We start from the raw sequence: 25,210 nt of genomic DNA on the forward strand, positions 1-25,210 counted from the left end.
ACGAACACGTCTGTACTAGTGGAGGAGTCACTTGTGTCTTGGCGCCAAAATTTAATCATCCCCCACCTGAACGTCATTTGCGCATCGTGAGAATTCTGAGGTGCAAAGATCAACGTTCGTTAAGTTACTTCCTCTGCTTGCACACACACCTGCAAATCTATCGCTATTTCCGTTGGAAACGATTAGAATAAATATCTGTTGATATCGTGTATCAGCTATGTGTGAGCATTAGGGAGGCATTTCGAGCCATGGAACAGAAGGAGTTTTGGAAATGGAAAATAAAGTTTAGAAAATGCTGTGTGTTCCAGTTTTCGGCAAAGAAACTTAGGACGACTCGCGACAGATACGCATAGGCAGTCCAGTTACGTTGGATTCCCCGAAAAATTCCAGCAATCTTAGATAAATAAGGGTATACACGAGAAATGCGCAGGGGGAAGTGGCACCTCATCTAGGAATGGTCGCAAGTAAAAGTAGGCCGTCCTGCGAATGAGTTAGGAGGCAAGCTCGCAAATGAGCGAGCCCGTGAAAGCGCAATAGATAGCTGGAGCGGAAATTTTGCGTCAGTGATGGAATTACAGATGCAGTGCGAAAGGAAAGTGCGAAAAGGTGGTTTGAAACCGTAAGAAAGAGACGACAAAAATTTATGTTTTATTGTTGAAGAGCTATTCTGCTGTAGCGGGATACAGTAATATCCTTTGTCAGAGTACTGGTTCTTACCAGTGAAATGTTACAAAAATTTAACTGAAAACTAAAACAAGGAAAAATTCCCGGGTTTTTCCCGGATCTTCCGGGTCGTAAACACCCTGTAATAAAATTCAGTGTACAGTGAGGCCGTATTTTTCGGATAGGCAACACTTGCACTGCCCTCGTGCGCCACGGCGAAGTGAGCGTCCGGCAGGACTGCTTCCCTCCCCCCCCCCCCCCCCCCCTCCAGCCTTTCCGACCCAACACGGGCTAGGCGCAAATTGAGAAGCGTACAGCACGTGTGACACGACAAGACCCTACAGCGTGACACGCACGTGCCGCACGGGTCGCGCTGGTCCAGCGCATATTGCGACGCGTACACCGTACTTCGCACGCGCCGACTGGCGACGCTCTGCGCTGACTGAACCGAAGCGCGCGCAACCTGTTATCTTTCTCAAACGATTTTACAGAAACTATTCTCTGAAAATATATGATTTTTGCCTTACTTGTAGCGTTGTATGTCAGCTTCGTGACGAAGTGCCCATCACCTCGCTAATGACCATTCTTATTGTGATGTACACATTTTAGTAAGACACTACGCAAAACTCAAAAAGTTTGCAACGAAAATTAGGGGTCGCTATGAATGGAAATTTACCAAAGCATTTTATTCCTTCTCTTGATCTGAGCAGTATTAAAATAATGACGAGCGTTCCTTCAGGCGGAATTATAGGCACATGCCAGATACTGTTTACTCACCTAGGGCTTGCCAAACTGACGCGTGATCGCGAATAAAATAGTTGTTATTGAGAAAAATAAATCTGTCGCACAACACAGTGTATTGTCAGCAGCGAAGGATAATGCGCCCGACAGGAATGCACAAGCTAGCCATGTGTGCCTTGTGAGATGCAGTTCGAAAAACATTGCCATGAAAGTAGATCTGCCTTTGTCAGCAGCACATTTCAACAAATTAAATATATCTAATCATAACACTCTTTTAGGATATTCCTACTTTCGTAATAATACCGACCATTTTCTTCATTTGTGTAGCCTGTTGTATAATTAGTTTATTAATGCTGATAATGTCCACACAACAATTGAAATGCTTTTTCTCATCAAGACGAACCAATTAAAACATTGTTATTTGTGACTGCTTTTCGACTGTTTCTAGCTTGCAGTGGAAATATGTTGTTCACATGCATGTAGTACAGTGTGTCTTATTGCATTATTACATCCATATCAGAGTAATCACAGTGAAACTTCTATACTTCAGATCTTGGACGCTTTTTACCACAAGAACAAAGGGATCACACCTGTGGAGATTATCCCTTTCTAAATTTTTGTAACAGATCGTACAGATACGCTAGTTTACCAGGCAGCGAGAATATAACCTTGCCTTACATCCCTGCCTTGATTCTTAATCACATGATTTTATAATATTCCTTGCTTCCTTATTCAAACCTCTCTCCCTTCTTGCGATCTGAAAACATCACGGAGGCATATGGTGCAATTCCAGCGGCCAATGTCTCATCAGTTACTGAAGTATACATTTTTCTTAACAGAAGAAAAACAAAACAAAACTATGCAGATATAAATAACAGAAAAGTATAACGTGCTAACGAAGAAAGCTGGAGCGTTTAAATGGTGAAAAACGAAACACTACCAAAAGGCAATAAAATTCAGTACACAGTAAGGCAAAATTTATCGTATTGGCAATACTACCACTGCTGATATGCGCCGTTCCGATGTGAGCATATGGCCGGGCTACTTTTCCGCTCCCCGCCTCAAATTTCCCACGGTGCTACCGAGGCAAGCGCTACGCGCGGCGGGAGAAACTGAGCCGCAACCACAACTCCGCGCGACCTGGCGCAGGCGCGTCCCAGTCGCGTCGCGTCTCAATTTGCGCGGTCCCAGTTGAACCTGTGGAGTTACAAAAACACGCGCTGCGCTGCGTCGCGCCACACACGCTATACGCACCTGAATCTGCGCCCAGCCTCACGTACTGCACGTGGTCATCAGTACTGCACATGCCTTCCTGTATCTTAAAATACTGCACTGCTTTCGGCTGTGGCCACATTAAGCACTTTTCTTGTAGCGTTAAAATAACGTATTAAGACTCCTGAATTTCAACAACACACCCCTTAGTCCCACCCTGCAAGGTCACAGTATCGGAAACATTTTTTCACAAATCAAGCACTAGCTGAGACTAAACGTGTATATCGCTTACGAAATGCCCTTCGTACGTCATTACTTTTGTCACGGTCTACAACATCTTTCAGTGTGTGCGTGACAGCAAGAGCGGTTCATCTCAACAGATTATGGCGCTGTGTAATGCCTCGTGGCTGATACATACCAATACATAGTACTACTTACATATGTGTCTGTATCGTAGAATGGAATTTTGAACATAAAACGTATTATGCTATTGTTCACCTCTTATGCTGTTTTTTGTATATTTAGATCGGGAGATGACTCGTCAATGATCTGAAACTAGTAATCAGTAAAGCAGTTTCAGCGATCTTGAACTACGATTTTTGTCGACACATTTTAACACAGAAGAGCGAAAACGGTAACTTTTATGCTGAAAGGTATACATTGCACTGGGTTGGCGCCATCTGCGACCATAACTAACAGGGTCCACATTTCATTTGCAACTTGGAATGCAAGCTTCATGGCGCATTGGGAGAGTCTAGTTTAGTTTCAGTTGGTGGTCGATTAATAGGCTACCCATTATTGTTGTTAGCCCTTTCTCACGGAGAGCAAAGATGTTTCTTCTAAAGGAGGTTTTCTATGAGTTACAGGCACCTGAATGAAGCAAAAGTTCTTGCGTGACTTTTAGTGGACGAAAAATATTGAGAATCAAATTACATAGAACTTCAAGATAATTCGTATAAAGAAGATGTGATGGGCAATGAAGAAACAATCCACACAGGTAACAACACTCCAAATATGCCACAAGATCTAGCAGAGTGCGTCCAGAAGAAGCTGCAAGAATATGTAAAAATGGTTCCGCCATGAAGTCTACAAAAATCAGCGAATAACTGCTGCTGGGAAAGAAATATTTTAGAATCATTCAAAAAATTTTTCGCTCTTGAAAAAGTTGTAAAAATTAGTGACCATACAATTGTATCATCTGAATGCAAAAAAATGAATCTCTTGTTACAGACTCTCGACTATATGCTGTACAGTAACGCTTACTACAATATACTGTCCTACTTGACGTTATCTGTTACATTTGTTTGCTTTTCACAACTAAGATGTGCGTACTCATTTTGCATTTGACGATGTCTTCGTTGTGATGCTTGATTTGAAACCAACAACCTGCACAAGAAGTTTGAAAATACGCGTTACGTCCATAAAATAACAACAAAAAATGCAGAAAAAAAACGAATATTGGACCTTACAGCCGATGCATTTCTCCGAAAATGGAATAAAAATACTTAGTTTTATTCGAGAAGTCGGAAAAAGACGTACTAAGGGAGTTTTTAAATGTAGCGTTCAGATAGGGATTACATGGGAGTGTTAGATTTCGGTGCTGTAGCCGAAATATAGCGTTCACGTAAGGTTTAGATGGAACCATTAGATTTTGCTGTTATAGGAGACAAGTCGTTAAAAGTTATGTGCTACAAACGGTCTCGACTGAATTTATCCACAGGACGTGTGGCCTGTAATTGAAAAAGTGGCGTGCCAAAGCGTATCTTCGAAGGTTTTAGGCTTGCAGTTGAATGACGCCGACGAGAAAAATCGAGAAATAGCTGTCAAAGAGACCTTACCGACGATTGCGCCACCCACGCGGCATTCGCGAGCGGAACAGGTGTAAACAGATTATATTTTGAACAGAAATCTTATTGAGAACAGTGTTTTAGTTGGTACTAATGCCCTCTGTGATGATAACCGAAACAAACAGGACCCCTATACCGCCGGTAATTACGGAAGAATTACACTGGTTGCTTTTCGGGGATCGGATGCAGCAGACACCCATGCATTAAATACGAGGGAATTTTTATTCAGTCGAGACGTACTCCGAAGTATCCTACCTACTTCATCGGGAGTACTGTGTCAGAACTTCTCTTCTAAACATAAAATAACGTCTGTTTTGGAAAGGTTGGTTGGTTGGTAGTTTCAGGGAAGGAGACCAGACAGCGAGGTCATCGGTCTCATCGGATTAGCGAAGGACGGGGAAGGAAGTCGGCAGTGCCCTTTGAAAGGAACCATCGCGGCATTTGCTTGGAGCGATTTAGGGAAATCACGGAAAACCTAAATCAGGATGGCCGGACGCGGGATTGAACCGTCGTCCTCCCGAATGCGAGTCCAGTGTCTAACCACTGCGCCACCTCGCTCGGTCTGTTTTGGAAAGGATCAATTCTAAGGGAATCAGTAATTTTCTTTCATTTCTGTTCTGCCACTTAGTACCAAGCTGAATAAATTCCAGATAATGAGCTAGGTAAAAGTTGTGAGCTGCATGTTGCTGCCTTCTGACATGACTAGAACAATGAGAAAACTGTTTTGCTCTGAGGCTAAAACTGAGAACATACCGATAATTAGAATACTAGTCTGTACTTTGCCGCTCTTTATGTCGAATCTGACATTACTACCGGCAACAGTTTTAACTTTTTTTTTGTGAACAAAGCTTCCACACTTCAGACAGTAGAACGTGATACGTGTCGTACAGGTAAGTACGTCGCTGGATACGCGATACTCTGTGTGTGGGCGAGACTGGGAAGGCAACACGACTGTACTCAGCTTTAAAAATCATTTCTATAGGGCAGCAGCGGCACATATAGATTGCATGCATTAAGACAATTCCCAACGTAAAATCAAAGAAAAGTAACTGAAAGATAACTGTCATTGTGAAACATGAAAGCAATAAATAATGAGCGTATGGCACTGGTGGCTGGGGCGGTTCGGCCGCCGCTCCGCAAGCTCTGTAACGCCACTACGGCGACTTGCGAGTGAATGAGGACGGAATGACGATGAATGACACACAACACCCAGTCATCTCGAGGCAGAGAAAATCCCTGATACCGCCGGTAATCGAACCCGGGACCCCGCGCGCAGGAAGCGAGAACGCTACCGCAAGACCACGAGCCGCGGACAAGTTGAAAGTGAGATTGCGACATACGAAGTTACTTACTTGACAATACATTACTGAGAATCACGTACGACATTATCAGTGCCATCACACACACACACACACACACACACACACACACACACCTGCTGTAGGAAAGCAAATGTCCCAGAAGTGGCGGGGCAGCGGCTCTGACGTCACGTGACACCCCCCCTCCCCCTTTCGTAACGCCCGCAACGAACGCTGCAAGCCGTGGCCTTTGTGTAGTGCTTCGTGTAAGTTTCGTATTTTATTTTTTCCAAGAAGCGAACACGGTCAACGCTTCCTGCTACAGAACGCTGCATTCCGAGTAAACAACTCCGTCGTCCACTTGCCTCTACGTCCGCTCAGCATTGTTGAGTAACGACACGGCTGTCTCAATACCTGAGGCCCTACATTGCAGTTTAACGCGAACAATACTTCGCGCAGTCCACCTTATTTCTGGACAGTACCGAAATTACCTGCACCACGCCATACGTGCAGACGGGATACGATCGTCAAGACTCAAGCAAATTATAGGTTCAGAATGTATCCTTACAAACACTTAACTGTCATTTCCAGCATTACAAGCGCTTTTAACTCTAAATCGTCTCCGCTTTTATTTTTCAAAGTTATTTTGATTTCAGTCTTACAGAGAAGCTTATATGTACAAGTTTTAAACGTAATTAATTCGTATGAGCTCCCCATTCAGAACATTTTATCGATTCCGTTGACTGTTGGCTGCCCTGGTATTTATCCGAGTGCTCGAATTTTTCTGTCTGCTCACTAGGGCTGCGCCAAGTACGATGGCTTGAACAGCTGTTCTGCGGCAGCAGTTTTTGTAGCAAATGGCTCTGAGCACTATGGGACTCAACTGCTGTGGTCATAAGTCCCCTAGAACTTAGAACTACTTAAACCTAACTAACCTAAGGACAGCACACAACACCCAGCCATCACGAGGCAGAGAAAATCCCTGACCCCGCCGGGAATCGAACCCGGGAACCCGGGCGTGGGAAGCGAGAACGCTACCGCACGACCACGAGATGTGGGCTTTTGTAGCAATCTGTAGTTATTTTTAACAGTTCGTAATGCGCGGGCGTTATCTGGGCTGTGATTGGCTGATGCCGAACAGACTGAGCAGTCGCCATATTAGGTTTTTTTACTACCGGAGCACTGGTGCCACATTTAGTGGTTTTGTATCGGAACTTACGTGCAAAGAAAAAATCCACCGAACACTCCGTTACCTGTGCAGTTTCTCACAATGTAACAAGGCGACATATCGGTATACACACGCCTGCAAGCTGCGGTAACTTCAGGATCAAATACCAAGTTTGATTTCTGCCGCTTCAAATTAACTACAGTAAGGTCAACACTGTGGGTCACCACACACAACTGTTGACGTCATAGTAGTTGTGTTTAGTCCTATCTGGAAAGTTTCGTTCGAGAAAATTTCCTTAATAAAGCTTTACATGAACTTATACACTCCAGGAAATTGAAATAAGAACACCGTGAATTCATTGTCCCAGGAAGGGGAAACTTTATTGACACATTCCTGGGGTCAGATACATCACATGATCACACTGACAGAACCACAGGCACATAGACACAGGCAACAGAGCATGCACAATGTCGGCACTAGTACAGTGTATATCCACCTTTCGCAGCAATGCAGGCTCCTATTCTCCCCTGGAGACGATCGTAGAGATGCTGGATGTAGTCCTGTGGAACGGCTTGCCATGCCTTTTCCACCTGGCGCCTCAGTTGGACCAGCGTTCGTGCTGGACGTGCAGACCGCGTGAGACGACGCTTGATCCAGTCCCAAACATGCTCAATGGGGGACAGATCCGGAGATGTTGCTGGCCAGGGTAGTTGACTTACACCTTCTAGAGCACGTTGGGTGGCACGGGATACATGCGGACGTGCATTGTCCTGTTGGAACAGCAAGTTCCCTTGCCGGTCTAGGAATGGTAGAACGATGGGTTCGATGACGGTTTGGATGTACCGTGCACTATTCAGTGTCCCCTCGACGATCACCAGTGGTGTACGGCCAGTGTAGGAGATCGCTCCCCACACCATGATGCCGGGTGTTGGCCCTGTGTGCCTCGGTCGTATGCAGTCCTGATTGTGGCGCTCACCTGCACGGCGCCAAACACGCATACGACCAATCATTGGCACCAAGGCAGAAGCGACTCTCATCGCTGAAGACGACACGTCTCCATTCGTCCCTCCATTCACGCCTGTCGCGACACCAATGGAGGCGGGCTGCACGATGTTGGGGCGTGAGAGGAAGAAAGCCTAACGGTGTGCGGGACCGTAGCCCAGCTTCATGGAGACGGTTGCGAATGGTCCTCGCCGATACCCCAGGAGCAACAGTGTCCCTAATTTGCTGGGAAGTGGCGGTGCGGTCCCCTACGGCACTGCGTAGGATCCTACGGTCTTGGCGTGCATCCGTGCGTCGCTGCGGTCCGGTCCCAGGTCGACGGGCACGTGCACCTTCCGCCGACCACTGGCGACAACATCGATGTACTGTGGAGACCTCACGCCCCACGTGTTGAGCAATTCGGCGGTACGTCCACCCGGCCTCCCGCATGCCCACTATACGCCCTCGCTCAAAGTCCGTCAACTGCACATACGGTTCACGTCCACGCTGTCGCGGCATGCTACCAGTGTTAAAGACTGCGATGGAGCTCCGTATGCCACGGCAAACTGGCTGACACTGACGGCGGCGGTGCACAAATGCTGCGCAGCTAGCGCCATTCGACGGCCATCACCGCGGTTCCTGGTGTGTCCGCTGTGCCGTGCGTGTGATCATTGCTTGTACAGCCCTCTCGCAGTGTCCGGAGCAAGTATGGTGGGTCTGACACACCGGTGTCAATGTGTTCTTTTTTCCATTTCCAGGAGTGTAATAGAGGTCAAACTGTGCTTTACACAACGTTGCATCACTTACTGTGACGTTTCGTATGTTGTATTCGGAATTAGCACAAGGGAAGGAGGCACGATTTAATGATAATGTAAGTAAACTGTCAGAAAGACGTGAATTACAGGTTAACGAACAGCAACACTGATAGCTCACTCTACATGTTACAAAACAATATGATATATAAATTTCTCGGCATTATTTTGCAAGAAGAATGAAGCCATAGGTGCAGTGGTTTCACGTACGTGACTTTGCACATAATAAACTTCTAGATCTAATGTCAGAATTCAAACACTTGCACGCAACCTGTTAACGATACCTGGGTCTTTGTCCACGTATACGTCAGTCATATGGAATGGACAGTGTCTTGAAAGAAGGGTATAAGATGAACATCAACAAGAGCAAAACGAGGATAATGGAATGTAGTCGAATTAAATTGGGTGATGCTGAGGGAATTAGATTAGGAAATGAGACATTTAAAGAAGTAAAGGAGTTTTGGTATTTGGGGAGCAAAATAACTGATGATGGTCGAAGTCCACAGGATATAAAATGTAGATTGGCAATGGCAAGGAAAGCGTTTCTGAAAAACAGAAATTTGTTAACATCGAGTATAGATTTAAGTGTCAGGAAGTCGTTTCTGAAAGTATTTGTATGGAGTGTAGCCATGTATGGAAGTGAAACATCGACGATAAATAGTTTGGGCAAGAAGAGAATAGAAGCTTTCGAAATGTGGTGCTACAGAAGAATGCTGAAGATTAGATGGGTAGATCACATAACTAATGAGGAAGTATTGAATAGGACTGGTGAGAAGTTTGTGACACAACTTGACCAGAAGAAGGGATCGGTTGGTAGGACATGTTCTGAGGCATCAAGGGATCACCAATTTAGTATTGGAGAGCAGCGTGGAGGGTAAAAATCGTAGAGGGAGACCTAGAGATGGATACACTAAGCAGATTCAGAAGGATGTAGGTTGCAGTAGGTACTGGGAAATGAAGAAGCTTGCACAGGATAGAGTAGCATGGAGAGCTGCATCAAACCAGTCTCTGGACTGAAGACAACAACAACAACAACAACAACAACAACAACGTCAGTCAGACACGAAACTGCGTTGGTTCCACGTAAGTACATAATTAAATTGTGTACCACAAATGAGTAATATGGCTGTGATACAAGGAGGCATATATTCATTTATGAACGTAATCGTAGATTGCTTACGGAAAGATTCCGGATAATAAAGTGCACATGCATGGCTGACATTAAAGTCAGTACATTGACTGTCGGCACTGAGTGGTCAGGAGCTACCCAAGTGTTAGTACGTACTGCGAAAGAAATATCACGCGCAGCAGTGACTAATAGTAAGGGCACCGAAGTACATGGATTGTAAACATTGTCGGTGGTGTTCTTGGAGGCAGATTATGTGTACAAATATTTTCTACGTCATTCAAAGAATTCGTAAATATAATTTGCTGAACCGATCTGGATAAAAATTTAAAAAACATTTTTGGCATTATATAAAACCAGGAAGCGGATCTAAGCCGTAAGTTGAGTCGCTCAGTGACATTACTGCCACAGAAAGGGAAGACGACGGACAGAAGGCGAAATACAGAGCTACCACAAATCATTTGTTTCCAGAATTCTAAATTTTCCGAAACATTACATGTACAAATATGGTTGGAGCAAGAATATAACGGCGGCAAACACAGTGAGTTTAAACTGTGCCTACCACCTGACATTACGAATGCAGCGCCTTGCCAAAATGCCGACAAAGCGAGAGCAGAGTTTTCGTGTGTTGGAATTTGCGAAATATTTGATCAAATGTGGCAGCTGCAACCGCTGTGTGGGGGTGAGTGAAATTTTCTTAACCCGTCCTAAAAAGTCAACAGCAGCCGCAAGCCACGGACTCCAAATACCGAAGGAAAGTGTGTGGAAGGTAATGCGTCGGTGGTTACGGTTCCAACCACACCGTCTGCATCGCGTGCAACAATTGAAAGCCGCAACAGCAGACACACGGGCCGGAGGCGCCTTCTGATTTGCGCCACAAGGCAGGCAGGGAGCAGTCCAAGATGGACATTCCGCCTCCATGCCGATATTGACAGACGTCACCACAAAGACGTCTACAACGACTAAAAATAATCGAGCAGCGGGTTTCGTTAACGTACGGTGGAAGATGTGGCGAATGTTCTGATTGCATAATAAATGCCCACAGTTGTGGTATTATGACACAGACTAGTTTTTCACTGGAACTTCGTAACTTTCCTGTACCACTGTAAAGGGACTCGGGTGCTGCCAGTGTGTGTTTGCTGTTGCGGCCGTCACATCGAGCGCTCAGAACGTCGACGTGGACGGCAGATATACGCAATAAACAGACTTCCGATAGACACCTGTCCACGTTGAATTTCTTCTGGACTTCAGCAGTTAAGGGCCGTGTCACATCACACACGTGTTGGCAGCGTTCTCTCTTAGACTTGTTTTAATTTGTCCGTTGACCATTCTTGAAAACTGCAATTTTTTCAATCGCTTGGTACCACTCATCGTTCCAGCGGTCTGCGATAACAGCTTCTGTGACGGCAGCAAGTTCTTCCTCAAAATTTGTGCAGAATCTTGAAGGTACCTCACCCAGTGCAGATGCCTTTCCACTGTTTAGTGTTTTTAGGTGGTTTTATGTTCCGCAACCACTTCACATCTCATTATTTCGGCGTTAGTGCGAAAACAGATGAGTTGAAATGGTTCACATGGCACTGAGCACTATGGGACTCAACTTCTGAGGTCATCAGTCCCCTAGAACTTAGAACTACTTAAACGTAACTAACCTAAGGACATCGGACAGAGCCATGCCCGACGCAGGACTCGAACCTGCGACCGCAGCGGTCGCGCGGTTCCAGACTGTAGCGCCTAGAACCGCTCGGCCACCACGGCGGCAGATTATCTTCGACCGTGAAGTAACTTCGGAAAACAGTATAAACGATTAATTCGTTATCAGAGATCCATATTTTACGAAGTACCGCGTGTACACATAGGATCCGTGCTTGAATAGAAGCATAAACCCACCAAGTTTACATTTTGCACACTACAAATCTTCTGTGAGGGACTTCTGACACGAAACACAAAAGCGGTAGTGAAGTTCGTTCCGCACCTCGCGTAGCAACACGCTGTCAGTGGCCAGCACAGAAACACTGACGCCTTCTCTGAGCTCTGGCAGTGGGGGTGGGAAAACGCGGTCCCCTGATGGACCCCCTAAGGAGAAAGCAACCTTTTCCATATAAATGCAAGGTTGCTTCGTCACTGAAGTTCAGCACGGGGGCGACATGTTCATCCTCCAGTGCTGCCTCCATTGTGGCGCGAATCTGAAGGCTCCGGCCGCAAGCTTCCGCTTTTAATTGTCGTGCGAAGTGTTACCGCCGACGCATGATCTTCCCAACACTTTGCTGCTGTATTTCGAGTTCGCGGCTTGTGCCTGCTGTTGACTTATTTGGACTGCGTACAAAACTCTCGTTCACTCCCGTCCACGGTTGTAGCTGCCACATTTGTTCAAATATCTCGCGTATTCCAGCAAAGGAAAACTCTTCCGTCGCCTTGTCGACATTTAGTAAAGGCAGTGCATTCGTACTGTGGGGTGGTCGGTACAGTTTAAACTCGCTGAGTCTGAGTTTACATCCACCCATCAGTCGCACCTGAAGTTGTCATACTTTGGAAATTTAGAATTCTGGAAACGAGTGAATCATTTATGGTAGTCCTGTATTTCGTCTTCTGTTTGTCGTCTTCCGTTTCCGTGCCGGTGTGGTCACTAAGCGACTCAACTCATGATTTCGATCCACTTGCTAATTTTATGTACGGCCAAAAGTTCTCTTAACTATTAGACAGGTTGACAATACTGTATGTACAAGTCCTTAGACTAATATAGATAATATTTGCACACATAACCTGCCTCCAAGGATGCACGTGACAATGTTACCAAAGTACTTCTGTGCGTGTCCAATTAATCACTGCAGCGCCTAATATTGCCACTGACAGAATGTACTAGCACTTCTGTACTAACTGACCACACAGCGCCAAAACTACGTACTGACTTCAATGCTAGTACCTATACTGCGTACATTACCATCTGCCATCTTGCCGTAAGCAATCAACGATTACGTACGTGAATGTATCGGAACTATATTACTACTTTCCAGAACACTATTTATTAAGTACGTACATCCAACTCAACGCAATTTCGCTCCTGACTGACGTACTCTTAGACAAAGACGCAGGTATCATTAATAGGTAGCATGTGTTTGAATTCTAAAATTACTGTCTAGAACTTCATTCAGTGCAAAGTACGAAAAATAAATACACCAATGGCTTTACTCTTCCTGCAAAATAAAGCTCAGTAGTTTATATATCATAGTGTTTTCTAGAACGTATGGTGACCTATCATTGTCGCTATTCATTGTTGTTCACGTCCTACTGACACTATGGTTTCCTTATAGTATCAGTGACGGATGGATCCTTTCCTTAGCTGAAATTTAGATTACAACATACGAAGTGCCACAGTAACTGATCCGAAGTTCTTTTAAGAGCAGATGGACCTCTACAATAGCGCAGACTTTTACACATACACATAATTTTCGTTACCACTCACGAATGATTCTGCCTCTCGTTTATTTATTCTTCACTGAAAACATACTGAATCTGTAGTTTAGTTCACTGTTGGCTTCCATCTAGAAGTGTGGTGTCCGAACACGAAGCTCCGAAGTACCAGTTTGCATGGAAAATTTTTCTCGATAATTTCACATCTCCAGGGAAAAACCGATTGTGAAGGGACTTTTCCAGAATGCGATTTTCACTCTGCAGCGGAGTGTGCGCTGATATGAAACTTCCTGGCAGATAAAACTGTGTGCCGGACCGAGACTCGAACTCGGGACCTTTGCCTTTCGCGGGCATGTGCTCCAACAGAAGATCGCGAGTTCGAGTCTCGGTCCGGCACACAGTTTTAATCTGCCAGTAACTTTCGATTGTGAGGATTAGAGATTTTGCACACAAACGAATTTTCTTTTAAATGGCGGTTAACACAAGAACTGGGTGTCTTCAGTTTTAGAAACGTTCAGTCATAAATAAAGCAATTGAACAAAAGCAATGTGTTGATAGCAGACTTTCTTTTATAGAAAGTTTGGAAAAAGCATTCTTTACACGAATTGCTTCATATTCAATTAACTAATTAAACCAAACAAGCAATAAGCCTCCTCAATCAGGCGATAACAAGGAAAGGTGTTTGTATCTTCCCTCGAACCGCTTTTTCGCAATAAAGAACAGCGGTATTGGTTTATTTGCTATTGAACTTGGACGGAATACCAACAGTGTTTGTCAGTATTTTGCGTGATATTTCAGAGTCCTCCAGGAGTTGTGTTGAACGACGAGCTGCCGACACGGTAGCCCAGCGTGCTCGATCAGAGGGTCGGCTGCCCTCTGTAGTGAAAAACTGAGAGAACCTGAACGAGTGTCATCGGACGACCGCCCCGAACAAATTCAACGAACAATATACAACAAAATGAGAAAAAAAAGAAAAAAAAATTGTTAGCGTAATGGTTAAGGTGTCCGACTGTTAATCGATAAGTTCTGAGTTTAAACCTTGTTGGTTGCTTGATATTTTCTTTATTTAAAAACAATATCGAAATGTCTTACTTCATGAATTTTATTCGTCTGCATGTAATTTTTTGAAATTTCTGGTGCTTGCTTCTCTTCTTTATAATCATAATAAGTTTTCGGTTTTTCTAATTTTGTCCTCCAATATTTCTTTCCACAGCAATCAAAAACAATGAAAAGGCACACATACAGTATTCAAGTTATCTGTTTTGATTGTATATCTTCTCTTCCGCACCCGCTGTTCTACTATTCATACCGAGATATATTCTTTTGCGACAGTATTAAAAGTATTATTTAGAGCAGAATTTCGGCTCGTACGTTGCCGAGCTACTTGACTGACGCAATTCTTTGCTTCGCTGCTTTGAAACATCATATTCAATGGTTTCGTCGACTAATCGATGTTTTTGCAAGTATTTGCACTCCGTTGTGACAAACACAAATTGTTGGGCACTGCACCTCACTGATCATATATTTTAGTTTCTATGTTTTATTACGTTCACAATTCAGTTTTGTAAACTTCGCCAACTTTGTTTTAATCAGAACGTTTTAGAAAAAAGCGAAATGACTGGTATAAATAAAAGTTTTATTACAGTCGCTAAAGATAGAATATTTCTCAATTTATAAACACTGTTAATGTTATAAAGGGTGTTCATTTTAACTGGGGACATTGAAATCTCTTGAAAACGACACACAGAGCCAAAAGAAATCCTAATGAAAATTAGTTCCTCTCGAAAGGGGGCATCCAATTCTAACAAATTTGATCACAAATTCGTCGGATTTTGTATCATTGGATGACTTCGATGAATAGATACTTAAAAATATTGGATTCAAAGATGTACATACAAATGACGAAAGAAAGTTTTTAATGGAACGTAGTGATATCGCTGGTTCAAGGGCACAGTTTTTAACACGTATTATTGAAGTAAGAAAATCAGGGAATAAGAACATTTTTTTCTTGGACGAAACATTGGTAAACCAAAATCACACAAGAAAAGCGTGTTGGAAAATGAGTGATGGTTCGGGTGGGTTTAAAGTACCAGTTGGTAAAGGTGGACGAATAATTGTGCTTCACGCTGGTTCTGCTTCCGGATTCATTCCAGAAAGCAAATTAGTGTTCCGGGCAAAAAGAGCAATTCAGTGGATTATCAGTCCGAAATGAACTCAGAGACATTTAAATTGTGGTTTAGGAATCAGTTTTTCCGTTACTTGCCTGCAAACTCGGTGATTGTAATGGACATGCGAGTTATCACTCCGCTATTGACAAGACACCCGCAACAAGTACGAAAAAGCCGATATGTTGTGGCTTGCAAGTAAAAATATACCACATACAGCAAACCAAACTCGCGCCGAAATGTTGGAACTTTTAGCGCTCCATAAGCCTCGCAAAAAAGCTTATGAAATCGATTGTATTGTTCAGGAAGATGGACATATAGTTTTGCGTTTGCCACCGTGTCATTGTCACTACAATCTGATAGTGTTAATTTGGGCACACGTGAAAGGGTATGCCACAGAACGAATAGTGACATTTAAGATTGCCGATACAGAAAGGCTTTTGCACGAAGCACATGACAATTACTCCTTCAGCGTGGGCTGAATGTGTTCGGCATGCACAAAGGCTACAGGAGGAGGACATGAAAAAGGAAATTGTAATTGACAAGCTGCTTGAACGCATCGCCATCACTCTAAGACCTGATGATTCGGAACGCGACACTGACTACAGCGATGCAGATGACAATCGCAGCGATTGACAACAATGAAAGGTAAGGCACATACACAATAATACTCACGTTCTTTCTTGTTTTTGTTACACAGTCGCTGTTTTACAATGGTATTGAAACATATTCCTTTTCTGCAACTGTAATAAGCGTCTTATTTAGACCAGACGCATTTTTCTCTTTTGAAGCATCTTCAGTGGACAGTATGTTGTCTCCTCCATTGCTAAGTCACCTTTCGTAGTTTTGCGCTGCGGTTACACAATATTCAACGTTTGTGTCGGCTGATCAGTGTTTTAGCATATAAATGCTGTTTGTGTGTGACACACACAAAATTTATATTCGACATAGCTCAGAGCACTTCACTGATAAGTCCTAATGGTTTTGTAAGACCAAAGTTCTGTTAAATGTATTTTGCCTACTTCCATTGGATTGATTGAAGTGATTTAAAATAAAGCCAAACGCCCGGTGTAAACAAAACTTTTATTACAGTCGCGGAAGACGGAATATTTCTCAATATTACATACGACACCTATGTGGTACTTAAATGAGATATTGTTATACAATAAATTTTATACGAAATTTAGGTATCTTGTCCAGATTTCATTCCCAACATTGTGGCAACTAAAATCGACCATACGGAAAGTATACGCTATGGACTTTTACCTCTGCAAACTGTTCAAAATTTTGTGCAATGGTTTACTAAATTCAATGCTGCACAGTAACTGTGTTGAACATGGAAACAAAATTAAGTCATTTATGGGGGGAAGGTATCAGTCAAGAAAATGTGTAAAAATCAAATTTTTGGGTCCAACAGTTTTTGTGAAATCGAATGATAAGTGTGTCAAAGCAGTGGGAACACCACGTGTCTGCACAGGCGACCAGCGCAGTGATGACAAAAGCTACGGTCGCAGGTTCGAATACTGCCTCGGGCATGGATGTGTGTGATGTCCTTAGGTTACTTAGGTTTAAGTAGTTCTAAGTTCTAGGGCACTGATGACCTCAGATGTCAAGTCCCATAGTGCTCAGAGCCATTTGAACCATTTTTGATGACAAAATCGCGCACAGCGCGGGATGCGGAGAGCACGTGTCTGCAGTAGCGAAAGGGTTAATGCGGCCGTGGTGGCTTTACTTCATAAACTGCGCGCTCCCCCTTAAACGTAAGTTTGCGAACTAAACTATACTATGGCGCTGCTTCTCTTGGCGCGTGCGTCGTTTGCAACTGGCAACGCAGCAATCTCCCACGTCTGGGCGGGCATGCGCGAGCCGCCAAGATAAAAGAATTGAACTACAGTTTCTAACAATGTTTACTGTCGGCAATGTAGCGACAGAAAGAGGGCGTCAGTGCACTATTATTTCCACTATATTGTTCCTAGAATCAACATGACTATTATACTGAAGGCCATTAGTAATCAATGTGTGTTGCCACTGCATATTGGAAAGCACGTTTCGTTGTAACATCAGCAGTAAAAAGTTTAACTCTATTATTTATTGTATTATTCAGAAGCCATACTGATCGTTACCGATAACTCGCGTCGTAAGTATGCGCGGGAATATTCTTCAGATCCATTTTGTTTCTTTTTAGACCACTCGGCCAATGAGCTAACGAAAATTTGAAAGCACACGAAAAAGGGTAACTTAATAGTGAGACGCAATAAAACAGAGCAAACGAAACAAAACCGTGGACGGAACAGGCCCATCTGTACTCTAGACTTGGCCGCTGATTCTATGTTTCGATACAGTGTATCGATACGTGGAACTGTTTCAGTGTTTCGAAACAGTGATGTTTCATTCTGCCCTGTCTCGAACAACGGAACCAGATTCGATCTCGAGCCAGACAAAAACTGTATCGTTGTTTCAGAATAACGCTGTTTCCCTCCACTTAAGCGTGGAACGGACTAATTGTATAGAAACAGTGATGTTTCATTCCGCTCTGTGTCGGATGAGATTCGGGCACAGATACTAAGACACATATTGCATATCACTTCATGAAACACTTTCAAGAGTGTCGAAATCTTTTTCACGAACAACAGCATGAAGTTTAAGACTTCCGAAAATAAAACTTCGTTTCTAGCTGACTGCCCGATTCCGAAATGGCGGAATATCTACTTTATAAACACTAACCAAACAATAAAATAACGCACACTATTCACATTCAAAATAATAAATGTGTAAAAATCATTCACTTAAATTACACATCTTTAATAACATACGCTTCTCTTTTCATGTACAGTAATGATATCGAAAAACGCAAGTAAGCCTACAATATCTTGAATAAAAAAGGCGCGGAGTGGCAGTTTTAAGACGTATATGTAAATTAGATGTAGGTATAATTGCAAGCAAGCTGCTTGATGTATCACTGGTGGTGTACTGGTGAACGGGAAGGGCTGGGAAGCGGGGTGAATTTATATAGTAATGGTTCAAAACACCTTGAGGGACAAAAAATTATCCCGTTATATATTCGAATTACGTGGCGTTATTTGTGAGTATAGTTAATGTGCCTATTCTCCACAATGATTTCCTTTGTGTGCATGGAAACTAGCTGGACGGGTATATTACCCGTACTAACGGAATGTGGGAATCCCAGTAGCATATCCGTTTTTTCTGCAGTTTGCTCCCGCCTCCAGTTCCGTTCGTGGTGGTTCTACTGTCTTCAGCTATGGCGTTATGAAGCACTGTGGGGGATTATTTTAAGAGGATGAATCCTGAGGAAACGTTCGGCAGTGTTGTCTTTTTGAATAGTTCAACCTCTTGCTTAAACAGACTTTCGGGACATTAGCATCCAACAGTCATTTTAAGTGAAACTCGGTCGAAACCAGTTTTAATGAAAGTGACGAAGCCAGTTAAACTTCCACAGCAATTGTTCAGGAATCTGTCGATTCAGTTCTGGGTAGGTGTGGTACACAGAGATAGCTGGATTTGCAATAAGAGCAGTAGCTTCATCCAAACGAGGCAAAATAGACGAATAGATGTTGAGACGTGTTGTTAAAGAATAGTTGAGAGTGAAGAGTTTAGAAAAGTGATTTTTTTATAAATGAAAACTATTTACCCCCCAGTAGAAAAACCGTCTCCAACAGTTTACCCTCTCAAGTGTTCGACAACACCCTAACACGGGAGTACGAGCTGCAGTGCAAGCCACATCCTACATCTGCATTACGACTGATAGATGGACGTCTGTGAGCAATGAGAATTATACTGCAGTGACTGCTCACTTCATTAATGAAAACTGCAATCTTAAAGTCATATTTGATATCTAGTTTTAAATTCCATAACAAACATACAGCTAAAAACATTTCCAGTGAATTACAAAATGTGATATCAGCTTTGGGTATCACCAATAAAATTATAGCTTGCACTACAGATAGTTCATCTAATTTGATGGAGGCAGTGATGTGCAAATGGTGGCATGTACCTTGTTTTGCACATACACTGAATTTAACTGTGGAAGTAAGCCTTGAACCAATTACTGAGACAAGAGAGGCAGTGATGTGCAAATGGTGGCATGTACCTTGTTTTGCACATACACTGAATTTAACTGTGGAAGTAAGCCTTGAACCAATTACTGAGACAAGAGCAAAAGTAAAGTCAGTAACGGAATTTTTCAAAATAAGTCCTCAAGCACTTGAGAAATTACACAATATTCGGAAGCAAATGGACGTCCCTATTTTAACGCCGAAACAAGATTGCCCCTCGAGATGGAATTCCTTGTATGAAATGTTTGACAGGCTTTTGAAAATCAAATAGCCTTTACACCCTCGCCATCTTCAGTGCGGATTTACAAACAAAACTGTCCAACGGTCAGGTATTGAAAAATCTTGTGAAATACTATGTCCTTTTGTGCAAGTCCCAACAGAAATTAGCAGCGAAAGAAATGTAACCTTGCCAAAAGTTGTCTTATTAAGCAAAGGTTTACAAAGTCACTGTCAGCCTTAAAAACTCAGATTAGAGCAATGAGGCCATTAATACAGGAACTGCTAAACTTGAGGATGGAATCTGTACCTGCCTGTAGAAATTATTTAAATCTAAGTCTGGATTTTATACTTCAAGGAAACATACCGATCTCTGCATTTCAGTTACCTTGAAATGTTTTAACATGCTTTCCAGTTCTATCAGGTTACATATTATGAGCTGTACCCAGCTGACTAATGTTTGATGAAAAACTGCCATATTTGACCACTGCGTTATATGCTCCAGTCTGTTATGGCAATTTTTTGATCTGTGTGAATCAGTTACTTTGAAGGCCTGCTCTGTGAGACAAACAATGGTAAATTTAACTGTAAGAAAAGAGTGAGTGGCACACTCATACATGTTGTTTCAGTGCCTCGCTTCCCAGAACGCTATCTCAATAAATTACATCTCATGATATGCCTTTTCAAGAGCCCATACGGATTTTCACTCATAAAACTATCAAAATTAGGAGCTACAATACAGGGAAACGAGTTTGGGAAAATCTGCTATGTCAAACATACCGACTCTGTCCTCAGCCAGTTGGAACGTATAAAAGTCACACGACACGAAAGCAGCGCATTTGCTGCAGGAAATATAAAACTGTCAAGACACCTAAGTGAAAGTTTCATACTTTCTGCGATTTAATTAGCACTCTCACATCTCATTTGTGTTTATACGGAAATATTTATACAGTAGACATTCAAGATGACATAATGTCAAGTCTTCACGACTACAAAACACAAACTGTTTCGAAACTGCGTATCGAAACATTACATTGTATTGTTTAATTTGTTTGGAAACAGGTACGTGTTTCAGTTCGCCCACCCCTGCTGTACTCGCCTGGGACGTGGGGGCTCCCCCGGGGTGCCGTGCTCACGTGTCAGACGCGTGCGGGGGTGGCTGGCTGCACCGACGCCTCTTCGTGCAGAGGCTGCGCGTCTTGTTCAAAATTAAATGGCTCTGAGCACTGTAGGACTTAACAGCTTATTAAGTCCCCTAGAACTTAGACCTACTTAAACCTAACTAACCTAAGGACATGACACACGTCCGTGCCCGAGGCAGGATTCGAACCTGCGACCGTAGCGGTCACGCGGTTGCAGAGTGAAGCGCCCAGAACCGTACGGCCACACCTGCCGGCGTGCCTTTACACTAGGGACGAACGGTGCCCAGTAGTGAAAAATAGTGCCGATTCCAACGTATTTCGCTCCATGACATCAAAATGGACATAGAACACTCTTCGAAATCTAACATGCGTAAAATACGTGCCACAGTAAAATTTCTTGTTACTATAACGTTGCATTTCTTTGGCTCCAGTAACTTACAACGATACTGTAACCCGTCGGGCTAGCCTAGACCTCGGGCTATGCAACAGATGACTTTTCCACCACAGCATACGTTACAAAAAATAATATGGGAGCCATGAGAACATCACTGCGTTCTGTTGTGTCCGTAAGTGTGTGTGACGTCACACAGCACATCATTACGCCACGAGTCAATGTCGAAGTCCGGTATCGGAGGCTGCGACCTACTCCAGTTCAGACAGCCGCCTGTACTGAAGACACGGGTATTTACAGAACGTACCGAGAGTTGGTGCTCTAACAGAAATGAAACACGACGGAAGTCAGGCAACTGTAGATTCCTTTTAACTGACTGACTACTGAATCGTTTATGACCAAACGTGCCACACAGGCGACAGCGAAATTTTCGCCAATCCCTTTTTTCTTCCACAGAGGCGGCTGGTCGGAAGTAAAGTGCACCTACTCGCCGATGTCCACTGTGGTCTGTAATTATCGTGTGGCAACGCAACTTGGTAGATACGCTAACGCGTTAATGCGATACCAGTGTGCACTGGAAAAAATTAGTTCCAATTTTGGTTACCAGGTGCGAATCTCTCGCTGTACAACATCTCGCCGAAGTCTCCGGTGCTCACACTGAACGAATTGTGCAAATGGCGGTTAGTAATAAAATCAAGCGTTCCTCAACTTGTTTCGCCCTTGCTGCCCACGTTCCGTTCCCAATCCATTACTTATAGAAACATTTCCAAAATTGGAAATACTTTCTCTCCAGTGTAAATCCGTTCCCCATTGACGCATCAGTATAGCTACCGAGCTTCGCGGCCATACGACAGCTGACGGCCCACGCCGGACCTCCGCCGAGTGTCTGAACGTGTGTGTGTGTGTGTGTGTGTGGGGCCACCCAGTGGGGGAGCCCCGCCACTCCCTGTGGGGGAGCCCCGCCACTGCCTCAGCCTCGCGTCAGGGCGCTGCCTCGCCACCGTCTCCACTGCCGGCCCAAGTACCGTGTCAAGCACCGCACTGAGGAAAGTTACGCAACTGTCACACACTTTGCCCGTGGACAAAACACCTAAAGAATTAAAAGCACCAAGAAACACTGTACACACTCGTAAGACGTAAGTGATCTTAGTCCCCTATTGTGGACAATCGATGTGTGACTCAAAGCGTGGATTCCACACATTCGCCAGTAACTGGCGGCCTTTTTATGAAACTGTTTTTCTGCTGCGGCTACTGTTCATCCGTCAACGTCACATTTCCCCACACTGCGACACAACTAATCTCGCTACACACGAGACGTTTTGGAGAGGTCTTTAATACGGTGTGCATCAATTGCGTTGCTTATTTTCTGATAGACCAGTATAAATACGAAAGCCACCACACAAACTTCAACGTCAAAAGAAAGCAATTTGGAGCACCGATATCGGGGTAGTTATTATTCACAGAATTCGTGCGACTTTTATCAAATCATACTGTACGTGCGACAGGGAAGAAAACTTAACTTCGAAAACCGGTACATCAACACACCGATTGTCGAAATTGAAAATTATTTAGTTGTGGTACTCAAATTTGCGTTTTATGGCGATGTGCACTCTAATTGATACACATTTTCCGCACTGCGTCAGTAAGACGTTAGTGCCAGCCCATAATTCCGAAACAGACACTTAACATCGATAATGGGTAAGGCTTCATTAACAGTAAGTGGCTAAACGAAGTATTTACTATAGATTTCAGTCAAATATAATTAGCAAATCTCCCTACAAATGTTACCATTCTGACGTGATTCACTCCTCTGACGGAAAGTGGCAACAGAAATCTACCTCCACGTCCGATACTATTGCACTGAAAATGAGAAATTAAATCTGTACTCTACCGTCGTCAATAGCCTGCACACAAAAATTTACACTGCACTTTAATCGTGTCATTTGAACCTCAAGTACAGAAGTTGGTGACAGTTTCACAATCGGTAATATTCATTCTTTCGTCACTTACGATGCGACTGATGCGCAAGCACGACAAGCCACGCAGAACACGACGCGTCTCAGAGAGATCGCCGATGCGTTGCTTTGTCGACACACCAGGCTGCCTTACCAGACAAATATTAACACGAGAACGGACAGACAAAGCGCTGCAGCGTCGTGTAGTGCAGAAAAATTGTGGTGTGTTATCGCTTCCCTTTCATTAGTAATGTCAAACTAGGAGACGTGACGTCACAGAACGATAAACAACAATACGAAAGGTTTACTTCATGAGGCACAAACATTACGATAAATTCTCAAGAATTCGCCAACTACTAATCAAATCTTCGCCTCAGTCTAACCAGGATATTAAGCAAAGCAACAGATCGCTCGCGCATCGCAACCTCAACTCCAGAGAATCGTGAAAGTAGTGAAATGAACGCGAGTGCTGCGTTTCATGGCCAGGAGCACGTCGGCATGGCGCCACGTGTTGTGATCCGCAAGTGGACTACACAGTATTCGGAATGCCCATGCACAAAACAACTTCCGACGTCTGATTACTTTCCAGACGATTTAACGTGTCTAATACTTGTTGTTAAGCCTGTAGGCGAGAAACAGTTTAGGGACGGTTTGAAATTAATCTTATCGTGTTTTCGAAGTCGCCAAAACAAAAGCCAGTTTTTCGTACGCCTAAACGTGTGACGTCATAACTGTACGACGATGTTAATTTTGCCGACACTTCGTATGGTGTGTGTGGACACTGTCTGCAAACTGTCGGCAATATAGAGTCAGTTGCAATGAAGTAATAATCTAAAACGTTAAGTCTGATGCGGAAGATGACCGCATGAGCAGCGAATATGTGTTACTTCACGTATATGTGTGTGTGTGTGTGGGGGGGGGGTTACCGAGAAATATCTTAAGTGTTTTAAATGTCGTCCGGAGTTTATTGCAAATCGCTAACTGCCGTCATTCTGCAAGACTGGCTGAATGACGTCCGCGTATTTCAGCGCCATGAAATACGTCACCTCGAGATACGCCAAGTTACCAACTGTGATAGTTATGTTTCTGTGTGGACCCCGTAATGTCAGATTATACCTCTGAATGAGTACGGTAGGACAACATTGTAGATGTTTAATGTCGGCAAAAGTAAGCGAAATATTGAAAAATAAATTTTTGTCATCCCTGCAAACCGCTAAATAGGCAACCTGTAGCCGACGTCCAGTTCCAGGCTAGCGGTCCAGTGTTACAGACAACCACGGCTGCTGGAACCAGTGGCAGGAGACGCCGTGTCGCCATAGAACTCACCCAGTCACAAGTGCCGAGTTTGATGGTTTTCGCAAACTTGCGTCCTACGAACATAATCAAGAACGCGAGGTTTTCATATTAAATACCTTTGGTACGAGAATTCTGGAGAAATCTACACTGCCATCGAAATACTAGCCACTGAATGTGGCGGTATTTTCCATCCGTTCTACCTTATTCTTGCTCAAGTTTTCACCGGTTAAAAGGCTCGAGCAAGGCGATAAATAACGAGCAATAAATTACTGAACACTCAAAGCAGTAATTTCACACCCTGTTCGCGACCCCTTTGTTCGTAGACATCGTGATTTTTAAAAGTAAGACAAGAGCAGTTCCTTGACGTTGCCTTCGTAAGTTACGCGACAAACCACACAAAAGCGTGCAGAACATCGGCAGCGTCCAGAAATTCCAGTAGCCTGCTGGCCGCCTTACCTTTGTCAGGTCGCACGCTCCTGTCCTCTCGGCCGCTCCCTCAACAGTCAACTGTGAACTGGGCCGCACAGACAGCCGGGGCGCGCGGCTGCCCCCACCCAGCTCTGACGTCACGGGGCGGCGTTGCCAGGCAGGCGAGGGAACGGCTGCGGCAGGGCGGGCGAGGCGTCGACGTCGGTGTCGGCACGGCCGGGCAGCCTGCGTCCCATCCACGCCACAGGCCGTTCATCTCGTCCCGCGCTATACAGCTGGTAACAAAC

The 25,210-nt window shown here is 44.0% G+C and overlaps 1 protein-coding gene across 1 annotated transcript in view; it reads right to left on the bottom strand.

The window, feature by feature from the left end:
- Positions 1 to 24,990, bottom strand: part of LOC124553336 (poly [ADP-ribose] polymerase tankyrase-2-like) — a 103,448-nt gene extending 78,458 nt beyond the window's left edge. Inside the window, exon 1 of the mRNA XM_047127212.1 lies at positions 24,951 to 24,990. The gene's annotated coding sequence lies outside the window, so the exon portion shown is untranslated. The remainder of the gene's footprint in view (positions 1 to 24,950) is intronic.
- Positions 24,991 to 25,210: the final 220 nt, after the last annotated feature.

This window comes from Schistocerca americana, chromosome 11 (assembly GCF_021461395.2).
Source record: "Schistocerca americana isolate TAMUIC-IGC-003095 chromosome 11, iqSchAmer2.1, whole genome shotgun sequence".
NCBI lineage: Eukaryota > Metazoa > Arthropoda > Insecta > Orthoptera > Acrididae > Schistocerca > Schistocerca americana.